The sequence below is a fragment of the Balaenoptera physalus genome (assembly GCF_965194825.1).
Source record: "Balaenoptera physalus genome assembly, chromosome: 6".
Lineage (NCBI taxonomy): Eukaryota > Metazoa > Chordata > Mammalia > Artiodactyla > Balaenopteridae > Balaenoptera > Balaenoptera physalus.
The window spans coordinates 73,367,969-73,382,228 of NC_138885.1; the positions used below are offsets into that span (position 1 = coordinate 73,367,969).

Sequence of the window (14,260 nt, forward strand, 5' to 3'; positions counted from 1 at the left end):
AACACCATCATGTATTTCTAGGTACATGACTAGCACTAAATACATACTGGGTATTATTACTATTAATTTTATTAGTAAGCAGACATGAATACCACATATTGGACCCATGTCTGATCTTTATAAATGAGGTCACTTTCCATATATGATTCTGATTCTCAAATAGAGATTATTGAAATCATCACATCAACATTCTAAATGTAGGAAAAAGTTTGGGAAAGGTATTTATTGAGGAAAAAAGAAATCTGAAATTCAATGAATATGGATTGTTTTTCCTCATATATGTTAATTTTAGGCCAAGGGCCTTACAGGTTGTTGAATTTAGATACTGTTGGGGGAAATTTCCCAGTAGAAGTAATAGATTTCTCTTCTTGTTTTTTCTTTAATTCATATAAAATAAATTGCTCCTAAATCTAGTCAATGTGACTGAGCCTTCCCTGGATATTATTGACATTCTTTGTTTGTGACCTTTGTCCAAAAACTATAAAATGTAAAATTATAACTTTCTTCCTATCAAAAATTCTGCCTATGTGGCCGGGGGTGTGTGGGGTGGTGGTGGGATGAATTGGGAGACTGGGATTGACATGTATACACTAATATGTATAAAATAGATAACTAATAAGAACCTGGTGTACAAAAAAATAAATAAAATGAAATTCAAAAATTCTGCCTATGGAACATAGGACATAGAAATATGGTAGCTTATGGGAAAAATTGTGAAGCAGGCGAAATTTAGACTTGAGAGTCTTCTCTTTTCCAATCAGCCCATGCTGGTGTCTTTCACTGAAACCTGGTGCCCACCATGCCAAATTCATATGCTGTTATCAGTTAATCCCCACTGAGGCGTTGGCTAACAGTCACTCAAGGAGTTGTCCTCCAATGCAGTATTTGTGTGTAGCAGGGGCTCTTGAATGCTCAAAAAAAAATCAAGACCCAAATAAATAAATCGGTAATTGTGTACTTATAGGCCCCTCTGACAAACAATAGGGAAGATGATGGCAGTGTGGGAGTGTGGCAAGATTGCCACTTCAAGGTGCCCTTAAACATCCCTCGTAGTTAGCCTTCAAATAATAATGAATATTGTCTTGTAGTTTACCGTCTCTAAGTGTTTTGACATGCAATATTTCATGTGATCTCACACTCTTCCAGTGTAGTAATTAGGGAAATGTTAGTCTCCTCATCTAACAAATAAGGAGTCTAAAATATAATGGAATTAAACTATTTTCTCAAATTTACCTATTTAGTGACTGATTTTGTAAAGTCTGGAAGCTTTTTACTCTACATTCTTGTAGCCATCATTGACCCTTTTCTTTTTATCATAACCCTATAAGACCTACCATGAAAATATTGCCAGAACTCAAACATATAGTTTCGCCTCCACTGCTAACACCCTAATCTAAGTCACCATCATTTTTCATCCAAATTGTATACTAGCTCGCTAACTGGCTTTCTGGCTTCTGCCATTATCCCTTATTCTCCACAAATCAGCCCGAAGGATTCTTGAAAAAAATAAGTCAGGTCATGCCACTGATTTACTCAACAGCTTCCAGTGGCTTCCCATCTAACTCAGAGTAAAAACCAATGTCCTTATAATGATTTTCAAGTCCTGGGGTGCGCCATGTGGTTGATAGGCTCTACACTGCATATGAGTGCCCCAGACTGAAGCAGCTAATAGAAGCTGAAATCCACTCATCAAACCATGTGTTCTGGCGTTGACTGATGCGTACCTTTTTCTAAGTCTCATAGAGTTGCCATATGGGCCAGCAGAAGCCTTTCACCTAAATCTCTGAGACCTTATGAGTCATCGTTGACGCCCACTCCATGCTCACCCAGTGCCAATCACTCCTGCCCAGCCACATTGACCTCCTTGCTCTTTCCTGAACATACTAATAACCAGGCATCATATGAGCAGTGTCCTTTGATTATACACATATAGGGGAGAATTTGGTGGAAAGTTTTATGGCTTTATCAAGATTGCCACTTCCTGAGACCCATATGCAACATTTATATCTTGTTGAGAGAAGATAGATCAATTTCCGTAAATACCCTACAAATATAGTTTCTAGAGGGAAAGGAACCTGTAGGAGTACCTGTCCAGATAAACTAACGTGGCCCCAACAAAGACCCAGTGACAGGAAAGGCAATGCAGCCACTGAAACAAAATGATCTTGAGATTAATGAGGAGGACTTATTACAGTACAGCCTTCAAGACAGCCACTTTGGCATGGTGTGGTATTCAGTGGAAAAAAGTACTGAGCGTGTGAATGTCATGTAAGACAACTGATAACCCTTGGAGCCCAAGCACACCATTATGACCCTTGCAAGAACTTGAGTCAGTTAGCAAGAAGACTGATGCAGAATGAAGAGAGTCCGCCTTGCTGTGCAAGAATCAGCTCCAACAGCAGCACCATGTGGCAGCAATGTGCAGTCACATTAGTAGGCTAATTAGGTCTTCATGTAGCTATGGAAAGTATCCCGAAATAGGAAATAAACCCCTTTGTACTGAACAAAGTACAAAGAACCTACTATTTGAAAGAGTCTCAAAGACTTATACCTGGACCTTACTGGTGAGCTCTGCTGGGGACTTTGCTACTCAGACCATTGTTTAAGAACTTCTTAGACTCCTAAGAGGGAAAAATATGGCACAGACCCAGAAGATATATGTTTTAAAAACAATAAGTGTCTGTATACAAACATATACACACATATATATAATTATATATAATAAACTAAAAGAAGTACATCTACATCTGCTTCTTGGTATAAAAAGTAACAAATTTTCTTAAGATTGTGGAGCGTGCATATGTGATCACATATTTTTCAAGGGCTTCATGGGCTACTGAAAGCCCTGCTGTAACTCCTGTGATACCCACTAAGACATGATGTCCTTTTCCCCTCTGGTTGTTTCTATGTCTCTGCACAGGGAATGAGAGGAAGAAATTTTGAGATTTGATGATTTAAGGCAGGTTTTCCTGGTGTTAGGTGGTGAATAAGAGGACTGTCAAGCATATGATCCTATAGTTAAAGTAGTCAACAAGACCTTTGGAAAAGGTCTGCACAATTTTACTTTCTGAAGTGCACCAAATTAGCAAAATAAGAATGAAACTTAATTTCCATTGAAACAGATGGAGAGCTCCAATTTCAAATCACAGACCCCAAAGAATACTTTCTGACACAAGATAGCACTGTGAAAGAAGTTTAGTGAACTTACCTAGTTCACAAATTTTAACCATTTCCTGCCCAGACTATGCTTACTATCTTCTACCCTAAAATAATCTTATGACTAACCCTGGCCCCAAAACATTATAAGTACCTTTCTCTAATCTTCTGCATATTATATGCTACCGCGACTTTGTCGAGGTGGTACCTGCCCTTGCTCAGCTATTTAATAGACCCAGCTTTGTGAGCTCAGTACATATTCCCTGTGGTCTCTGCATGGGGGATTCGATAAATTATCTTTGGATGGAGTTTGCCCTTTGTCCTAGTTCAGGCTGCTATAACAACAATACAATAGACTGGGAGGCTTAAACAACAAACATTTCTCACAGTTCTGTAGGTTGCAAAGTCCACGATCAAAGTTGGCAGATGCGGTGTCTAATGAAGGCTCATTTCCTGGTTCATAGGAAGCAGGTCCTCTAACTGTCTCTTCACATGCTGGAAAGAGGGCTAGAGAGCCCCCAAGGTCTCTTTTATAAGAGGTCTAATCCCTCATAACCTAATTACCTCCTCCTAACACCATTGCACTGGGGGTTAAGATTCCAACAGAGGATTGCAACATAAATGCTGGGGGGACACAAACATTCAGTTCATAACCATACCTTTTATATCTAAAGATTCACGCCTTCCTTAATTTCATAAAATTTGTTTCATTACATTTTTTTTAATATTTTTCCTTTTTCTGTTTTCTTCCATCAGGCACACCAGTTATACTTCCGAGTTGAGTAGTATTATCTTCATAAATGGTATCTTCTCACTACTTGCTCTTATTTTTGTCATGTTTTCCCTCCATGTTTGGTTTTTTGCAATGTTGAGTCTGCTCTTTGCACTTTCTAAAGCATTAAATTTAAAATGTTCTTCAATGCCTTGGAGAAATTTTTTTTCCAAATGTGTGTTTTGACTGTCTTCTGCATGCCATATTCTCTCTTTACCTTGTGGTTGCAGAATTTTTTCATAGATAGCATACTGATTTTTTTTCTCTTAGTTATTTTTAACATATTCAGTCCTACATGAGTTTCCTACTTCTGCCAAAAGAATCTGAGTGGGAACTTTGACTCTGCTGCATCTTTATCTGCTCTTTTATAAGTTTTTCCCTTAAAGCTGAAGTTGAAAATTTGAATGTTGAATTTCTTTCTTCTCTGGTAGGATTTTGGATGCCCAAGGAGAGTAGGGTGAAAGCTGGGACCATGAGTACTCTTAGTCTGGGAACTTTGTCCCTGTGTTCTTTTGGCTTGATTTTATGATTTGGCTCCAGCAAGGCAGATTAGCAAGAAGCCAGGTGAAAATTTTAAGCTCCCAGGTGTTTTCTTTGGTAAGTCAGTACATTTTTTTTTTCAGATGATAGTAATCTTCTGTAATTCAAAGTTGGCTGCAGGATATTGTTTCATCTCTTTTCTTCGCCTCTTATAAGCTTTATTTTCAGCATGTGCTTAAGTGTTAGGATGCCAAGTCAATGAAAATGCCACTGGTGATGCTGTTTCTACTTCAGCCCTGGCTGTCATTCCTGTTTGGCAGTAGAGACAGACACCACAGGTATAGTGTTTTCTATCACTGTCTTGTCTTCAGAAAACAAGAGCTGTGCACCATTACTGTTAATTCAGTTTGAGGTCTTCTCTCACAGCCTATTCAAACTATGAGTTGGAATGAGCTGATAATAAAACCATTTAGCTTAGTTTGTGTTGCATATCAATATTAGGTCCATTTTATCTGCCTTAAAAGTCGTAGTGTTTTCCGTTCCATTTTTCTTTATAAAGGAAACAGGTTAAGATATAATCTGGTAACCATTTTTAGTTAAATATTTTACTGAAGAAAGGAGCTTATAAGCATCTGTAAGAAAAAGAAATCTGTCACCTCTAAAGGGGAAAATGTTACAATCGTCTTTGAATATTAGATGCTAGTATAAATGGAGCATTTTGTACATTATTTGGAAGGAGAAGAAAGTATGATTCAATAATTTCTCTACCCAGACAAATTCATGAACATAAAGTTCATGAGTCAAAGCAATAAAATGATACTTAGATATACAAAATTTTATGAAATGTGCAACTCAAGCATGCTTCTTAAAAATGTCTGTGTCTTGTATTCCAAACAATTGAAAGACAAATCAAAATAAAGAACTCATATGGGGAAGTTATGAAAGGATAGGGGAAAAAAAATACCTGTTTTGCAAGAGAGAGAGAAAGAGAGAGTGAGTGAGCAAGAATGAGAGAGGGAGAGATAGAGAAGAAAACCTAAACCAAGTGAATTGTTACTTTTAAAATAGTTTGCTATCTTTAATTTTTAAATGGAATTTGTCTGGCAGAGGGAAGATAACCTGTAAAGTTCTTTGTTCAGGTCAGAAAGGACCAATAGGAGCTACTTAAACAATAAACATTTACCTATTGAAGGATTACTAGAACCTGCTCTATGATCAGAGTATGAAAAAAAAAAAATCTCCCTGAAAAGTTTATTTATTCCCCTAAAAACATAGTATCCAATTATAGAATTATAACACTTAATTCATGAAACATCTCCCCTGTGGCAAATGATTGTTTTTATATCTTCTAGTAAACAGAAAAGAGCAATGAAATGTGATGTCTCCAGATGCCCTGCTGGCTTTATGCTTGTATAAAGTCCTCATTTGCCTTCTTTGGCAGCTGTATTTCTTTCCTGAGAGACATTGCTCCTGTCAGATTGGCTCAGTTTTTTCCATCCCTCCGTGAAGTGTTAGTGGTACTGACCAGGGGAAAAGAGGACCGACTAGAAAGTTCTCAAGTGTGAAATTGAACTCATAGCCAAACACTGAAAATACTCTCTTTGTGGCTCAGCAAAAGTTCCATTACCTTTTGTTTATTTCTGGGTAACACAGTATTTCTTCTTGATTATATCCAGCCCCAGCTGTGGAAGTAATAGAAATGTCTTGTGAATCAATTAGTACATGGGGAACTGTTGTACTATAAAAAATTTACAAGCACCTGAGTTTGAGAATGTTTTTCTCATCTGTACCTTAAATTATACAAAATCAACCATCCTTATTGAAGATTAGCTTATTTTCTAAGAACTTGTCGAAGCTAGGCCTCAGAACAAATGAACTGAGATTTTGTTACTATTTTCTCCTACAAAACAAATTTTCCCATGGAATGGCACAGAAATGGCTGTTTGAAGGAACTCTTTTTCATTTACAAAGAGCTTTTTTGGTGTATTTGCGCATCATTTTAAAACCCGTGTCTCCCAATACTATTTCTGTTTGCAATCCTGATTTTCAGTACTGAAAACTGATCATAATCTTTAATATGGTGTTTCTAAGATGGAAAAACTATCCTTGTTAGGCAAATCATCTGAGAAAGTGTCTGGCACAGTTTTTGACACATGGTTCATTAGTTTCTTTTATTTTTAGATTTTTTTTCAACTTAAAATATTTTCTCTCCTTCTTGACAACTATTGTGTCTAATGCAGCTACTGTCCCTCTTTAAAACAGATTGTGCTATGTCAACAACTCATAAAATAGAGATAGATGATTTCACATATTAAAGAAAGTTTGGTTTAAGGGCAATTTACAACTGGACAGAGAAAGCTTAACTTTTTTCCAGGCAGTCAGAATTTTCAATAAGTCCCACATATAAGCAGTGAAGTAAAATATAAATGTCAAGGTATCAAGAAAGATGAAACCTCAGTTAGTGGAAATGAAGTATATAAACCAGTTATGATTAGTGTCGTTCATCTGACCTTTCTGGAGTATGGTCCATTCTCCTGTATGCTGCATGACTTTAATTATAGGATGCTAGGCTCCTATATATACACACCCAACTTTTTGTGCAGAGTGATGTATAACACCTAGCACGCTGGTGGCCTTCATTAAATATTAAATAATAATAATGCACATCCTGCCTCACTTAAAAAGTAAATACTGCCTTATTTTAAAAGGTCGTAAGTTTTCGTCTGTGCAAGGGACTATACCCTGAATTTTTAGTGCTGTTTTTAAATGATTTGCTTTATGGTGCTAGTTTTATAAGTGAGCTAAATTGCCCAACTTTTCAGTATCCCATCAGAGCAGTGGTGGAAAAGCAACCTTGCCTATTCAGCATCAGTGTCACAAGGGGAATTTACGCAGGTGAGGCTCTTGGGATAGAGTCTTCTACAGGTGATGATATGATGGCTCATTCTTATTTTTCTCCTGAGGTTGATGCCTGCTGTCAGAAGACGTATAGATTGATTTGATCACCTTCCTTTCCTCCCTCTGGTGTCCAGCATGAAAAAACTAAAACTAAAAAAGTGACCTCACTCTATGGAAAGAGATGATCCAGCTATATTTCGAATGGCTCTACAGCAGCCTTCAGTAATCAGAGGCCACTCAGGCACACATCTCATCACAGATGTCTCAAACTCTTTTTTTTTTTTTTCCTTTATTGTAAGGACACATTCATACAGGTGATACCCCCTTGTATGCAATTCTTGGTGTCTTAACCTCACACTTTCTCTCCCTCTTAAGAAAGTAGATATCGTAACCCCAGTGGGGTGTTGACTCAGCATCCCCACCACTCCCTTCCGACACTGGGGACTTGTTTCCCAGATCCCCTTTCCTGTCTGGTTTCAGGTTAGCTTGCTGAAGAAAGGTACTTGTGGAAGGTTTGGGAGGCAAAGGGAGAAAGCAAAGAGAAAACCATTATCCTGGGAAGCCACCAGATGAAGCAGCATCAGAGACTTTCCCACCAGCTCCCACTTTGCAGGCCAGGTGGCCAGACACGACATATTCTTAGACTGACCACAAGCCCAACTCTCCCAGCCATTCCAGGGCTTTGAAATCACTAGTGATTGTTTCTTTGTCCCAGTGCCTACAGCTGTACAGTTCCTGCCACATTTGTATAAACCTTAATTTCTATATTGAGTCCTTTATTCCTAGAATAATTGCAGGGGCTCTGTTTTTCTGACCAAACTCAGACTGACCAAACCCAGAGAGAGCCATATTATAGGTATAACCTTGTATCTGCTCTGCTTTAAGAAGAAAACTAAATTATTCAATTAAGTCTCAGCACTTTATTATAGTAACAATACATGTGGTACATTCCATGAAAGAATATGGAAAACCTATGTGTTTTGATACTACTGTTAAGAAATTATTCCTCTATTATTATTGTTATTATCACTCCTCTGTCATATATTAGCTATAGTAGTCCCCTCTTATTTGTGGTTTCTCTTTCTGCAGTTTGAGTTACCAGGTTTGGTCAACCAAGGTCTAAAAATAGTGAATGGAAAGTACTAGAAATAAACGATTCATAAGTTTTAAATTGTGTGCTGTTCTTAGTAGTGTGATGATATCTCACACTGTCCTTATCCATCCCACCCAGACGAGAATCACCCCTTTATCCAGTATATCCTGCCTGTTGGTCACTTAGTAGCCGTCTTGGTTATCGGATGGACTGTCACACAAATCCCTCCTCAGGGGATATACTGCATACTCCTTAGTTCTCCACTTATTTTTGGTATCCCAGTACTTGTGTTCACGTCATCATTATTTTACAAAATAATGGCCTCAAGAGTAGTGATGCTGGCAATTCAAATAAGCCAAGGAGAAGCCATAGTAAAGTGCTTTCTCTAAGTGAAAAGGTGAAAGTTCTAACCTTAATAAGGAAAGAAAAAAAAATTGTTTGCTGAGGTTGCCAAGATCTACTATAAGAATGAATTTTCTTGGGACTTCCCTGGTGGTCCAGTGGTAAAGAATCTGCTTTACTATGCAGGGGATGCAGATTCGATCCCTGGTCAGGGAACTAAAATCCCACATGCTGCGGAGCAACTAAGCCCGCATACCACAGCTACTGAGCTCGTGTGCCACAACTAGAGACCGTGTGCCGCAAACTACAGAGCCCACGTGCCCTGGAGCCTGCGTGCCACAACTAGAGAAGAGAAAACCCGCACGCCAGAACTAGAGAGAAGCCTGTGTGTCTCAACGAAAGATCCCGCATGCCTCAACAAAGGTCCCACGTGCCGCAACTAAGACCTGACACAGCCAAAAATAAATAAAATAAATAAATAAAATTTAAAAAAAAGAATCTTCTATCCATGAAATTGTGAAGAAGGGAAGAGAAATTCATACTAGTTTTGCTGTCACACCTCAAAATGCAAAAGTTATAGCCACGATGCGTGATGAGTACTTAGTTAAGATGGAAATGGCGTTAAATTTGTACACTCAAATATCTTGAGAGAGAGACCACATTCACACAACTTTTATTACAGTATATGGTTATATTTTTTTCTGTTATTAGTTATTGTTGTTAATCTCTTACTGTGCCTAATTTATAAATAAACTTGATCATAGGTATGTATATGAAAATACACAGTAAAATATGGTTGGGTGCTGTCCGCTGTTTCAGGCATCCACTGGGGGTCTTGGAACGTATCCCCTGCTGCAGGTAAGTGGGACCACTATACTGTACTGTACTTAAATTCTATCTAGTAAAGCAGTAGTGTGAGGGGATGCCTATTGTTCACTTAAGCGATACTATGTGTATATGCACACCTGCATGCTGGCGCACACGCAGACACACATTACCCTCATTATACAAATCCCTACTCAGGGGCCAGCCACACTGCTCACCCCTTAATTCTCTGTTTATTTTTGGTAACCTGAAAGCTGACACAGTGACCTGCCCTCTCTCTTGTCTAGCCAGTTACAAATAAGCAATACCCTTGCCCTCCCATCATCACTTTGTATTAGTTCTTCCTCTTTTCTGTCAGGAGCCTTCTGAGTGAAAAATGATTGTTGATATTCTACCAAGCGGTGGAACAAATATGGGCTTTGAGTGGAAAAACCTGTATTTGAATCCATTCCTTTCTGGTTACTAAACACAGAGTAATGCAAAGCCCCAGCAATGTGTCTACCACATCACAGGTATTCAACACATGTTAGTTTACTAGACAAGACTTGGCCCCTCTATGCTTTGGTTTCCTCAGTGGTAAAAGGAAACACTAGTGATCTTAACCCACAGGAGTTTTGTGAGACTAAATGAGGTTATGCTTAGCACAGGGCACAGCGTAGTGAGAAGCTAGTCAGTGGTGTCTGCTTCTGCTGTTCTTGTTAATGCCTCACCAGAGATATAGTATATGAGATTCTCAAATGCAACTCTCTTTTTAAAACCAATCCCAAGGTAGATCTGCCTTTCTTAAAATTACATTGTGTATCTAGAAAACACTCCTCTGTTCCTAGAGTCACCCTTGCCACTCTGCAGAGGCCTTAGTGTTCAACCTTGCTGACTTGTTATTCCAGCTCTGCTAAGGCTTTTTTATTTTTTTATTCACCGCATGTCAGTGATGGTGAGTTTTATGTGTCCACTTGGCTAGTTTTTCATTCAGACACTAATCTGGTTGTTCCCTGAAGGTATTTCTTTAGCGATGATTCATATCTTTAAATACTTGACTTTAGGTAAAGGAGGTTATCCTGCTCCTTTAATAACAAATAACTAATAGAGTTTGTTATTATTTAACGGGTAGCATGTTTACATAACTAATATTTATGAATTGCCCCCTTTTTTTATGGTGCCAATTTTAAATACAGTTTTATTTAAGACATTGTATTTTCCACTTATAATACAGTGCTTGTAAAGTACAATGTTATTTCCTTTCCCCGTGCACACATTCCATGTTCAAGCATCAAGAATGCCCAGTTTACTGTAGCAGCTCAACTTTAAAACTGCCATGGAATTTGCTACAAATTTGGGTCCTTCAGTGTTTTGTGGAACAACGCTAAACCTATGCTAGGCTGGCTTAATCAACCTATTCAATGGTGGGCCCAGAGGAGGCACCACCAGATGGAGGAGCTCCACCACCAGGGAAGCCTGCAGGCATTCCTCCTGGCATGCCTCCTGCACTCTGATACAGCTTGGTAATGATGGGGTTGCAGACTTTTTCCAGCTCCTTCTGCTGATGTTCAGATTCTTCCTTCTCTGCAGTCTGGTTCTTATCAAGCCAGTTGATTATTGCATTACACTTATCAAGAATCTTCTGTTTGTCCTCATCATTAATCTTGCCTTGAAGTTTCTCATCCTCAACAGTAGCTTTCATGTTGAAAGCATAGGATTCAAGAGAATTCTTTGAAGACACCTTATCCTGCTGCTTCTCATCTTCAGTTTTGTACTTCTCTGCTTCCTGAACCATGCGTTCAATGTCTTCCTTGCTCAAATGGCCCTTGTCATTAGTGATGGTAATCTTGTTCTCTTTTCCTGTGCTCTGATCCACAGCAGAGACATTGAGGATGCCATTGGCATCAGTATCAAAAGTGACTTCAATCTGAGGAACACCATGGGGGGCAGGAGGTATGCCTGTGTGTTCATACTTGCCAAGCAAGTTGTTATCCTTGGTCATGGCACGCTCACCTTCATAAACCCGAATGAGTACACCGAGCTGGTTGTCAGAGTAGGTTGTGAAGGTCTGCATCTGCGTCTGCTTGGTGGGAATGGTGGTGTTGTGCGCTTGATGAGGATAGTCATGACTCCACCTGCAGTTTCAATTCCAAGGGAAAGAGGAGTGACATCCAACAGCAGCAAGTCTTGAACATTTTCAGATTTGTGTCCAGATAGAATGGCTGCCTGGACAGCTGCACCATAAGCAACAGCCTCGTCAGGGTTGATGCTCTTATTCAGTTCCTTCCCGTTGAAGAAGTCCTGTAGAAGTTTCTGAATCTTGGGGATGTGGGTTGAACCACCCACCAGGACAGTATCATGGATCTGAGACTTGTCTAGCTTGACATCCCAAAGGGTTTTCTCCACAGGGTCCAGTGTGTCACGGAACAGGTCAGCATTCAGTTCTTCAAATCGGGCACGGGCAATTGAGGTATAGAAGTCGATTCCTTCATAGAGGGAATCAGTCTCAGTACTGGCCTGGGTGCTGGAAGAGAGAGTGCACCTAGCACGCTCACAAGCAGTATGAAGGCGACGGGCAGCCCTCTTGTTCTCACTGATGCCCTTCTTGTGCTTGTGCTTGAACTCTGCAATAAAATGGTTGACCATTCGGTTGTCAAAGTCCTCTCCACCTAAGTCGGTATCTGTAGATTTGACCTCAAAGATTCCACCCTCAATAGTGAGAATTGACACATCAAAAGTGCCACCACCTAAATCAAAGATCAGCACATTTCTTTCTGCTCCGACCTTTTCGTCTAAGCCATAGGCAGTAGCAGCAGCAGTTGGCTCATTGATGATTCGAAGTACATTGAGCCCAGCAATAGTTCCAGCATCTTTGGTAGCCTGACGCTGAGAGTCATTAAAGTAAGCGGGTACTGTGACAACAGCATGGGTAACAGTCTTCCCAAGGTAGGCTTCTGCTATTTCCTTCATCTGTGTCAAAACCATGGATGACACCTCCTCTGGATAGAAACTTTCTGTCTCTCCCTTGTATTCTACTCGAACCTTAGGCCTGCTTGCATCATTCACCACCATGAAGGGCCAGTGCTTCATATCAGACTGGACAACAGCATCGTCAGGTCTTCGCACAGTGAGGCGTTTGGCATCAGAAACCGTGTTGGTGGGATTCATTGCAACTTGGTTCTTTGCAGCGTCACCGATCAATCGTTTGGTATCAGTAAAGGCGGCATAGCTTGGGGTAGTTCGGTTCCCCTGATCATTGGCAATTATTTCCACTTTACCATGCTGGAAGACACCCACACAAGAATAGGTGGTGCCAAGATCAATGCCAACTGCAGGTCCCTTAGGCATGGTTGCTGGAGCGTAGGCGCAGGTCTGCTGCAGGAGAAAACAGCAATCTGGAAAGCTGCCGCCGCATTCAATGAGCTTGCCCCATATTAACAAGCATTACTGAGTGCCTACCTAATACATCCTGAGGAGTACTAATTCTCTGATCTTAGGATCTTCATTAATTAACCTAATAATACTATCTCTATAGAGAGCAAGGATCTACAACTTGTGTGTGTGTGTGTGTGTGTGTATGTGGTTCGTTCTGTTTGGTCATTTTCCCTCACATGCCTTCCTCCAGCATCTTTCTTCCTACATCTCAGGTCTCTGTACATTCTATCCTTGGTCACTTCTCCCTCTCTGTATTTCTTGGCATTCAAATTTCCTTCATTCCTTCCTACTTTTTTTTTGTTGTTGTTATTCCTTATTCTTCCTTGAGACAGTTTCACAAGCATCTTCACCATCTCTTCTCTAAGCAGATGATCAACCCCAGAGGGAAGATCCTATCACAAGCCATCATTTTCCCTGGGCTCTGGGCTACAGTTTGTCAGTTTGTGCGCCTGCATTTGTTGGTTCAGCATGGTACTTTGTGTGGCAAGCATTGTTGTCTTTTAATTCTACCTAGCGCTGGAACTCATTTCCTGTTTCAGGAGAATCCCCAGCTCCCTGTTCATAGAGGTGGTGAGCATATGAACTCAGCTCACCCACTGTCCACAACTTCAGGGCATTTAGACTCCTGAAGGCACTCAGACACTGAGAGAGTTTGGTTCTCCCTCTGTGATGGAGAGCAGGCAGAGGGCAGTGAAGCAGCTATTGTAGGATTTACAGTTGGTGGCCCAAGCAGATCATGGCTGGAGTCTGAATCTGCTGTGTTCTCTTTTCAGAGTTTGGTTCTTCACACTTTTGATGAGTTCTGTGAGCTATGCAAGAGCTTTCCAATGTGTTCCTTTTCTGCTCAATTTAGCCAGTATTGTTTCTGTTGTTTGTAATCAGGAACTGTGACTGCCTAGAACACTTTAAATGGGTTATGTCGTTTTAACTGTGGTGTCTATGGTAAGTGATGTGGGAGGATAAGGGTGGATGGGCAGGCACTATGTCTGCAGTTTGAAAAGTCCTCTTTACCCCTGGATATCCTGATCCAGAGACCTGTACCACTTGGCTTGCTTAATAAATGGTAGTAACTTGATAACTGATTGAGTTTCTAGAAACTTTGCCAGTGGTTTGCTGAGAGGGTGATGGGCAAACATTCCTAGGACCACTCTGCCATGGGTTCCCTGATGTATTATTATCAAGTTACTCTTTGTGCCTACGAAGTGAGAATAAGTTCCCAACCTAGCTGAGAAACGTGTCAAATTACAAATGAGTGAATATGTGTGATGAACTTGCAACCC

At 40.0% G+C, this 14,260-nt stretch overlaps 1 pseudogene across 1 annotated transcript in view; it reads right to left on the reverse strand.

Moving 5' to 3' along the window:
* The window catches only part of LOC309663178 (heat shock cognate 71 kDa protein pseudogene), a 68,707-nt pseudogene extending 55,759 nt beyond the window's left edge, over window positions 1–12,948 (reverse strand). Inside the window, exon 1 of the transcript XR_014268412.1 lies at window positions 6,036–12,948. The product of XR_014268412.1 is annotated as a heat shock cognate 71 kDa protein pseudogene (transcript). The remainder of the gene's footprint in view (window positions 1–6,035) is intronic.
* Window positions 12,949–14,260: the final 1,312 nt, after the last annotated feature.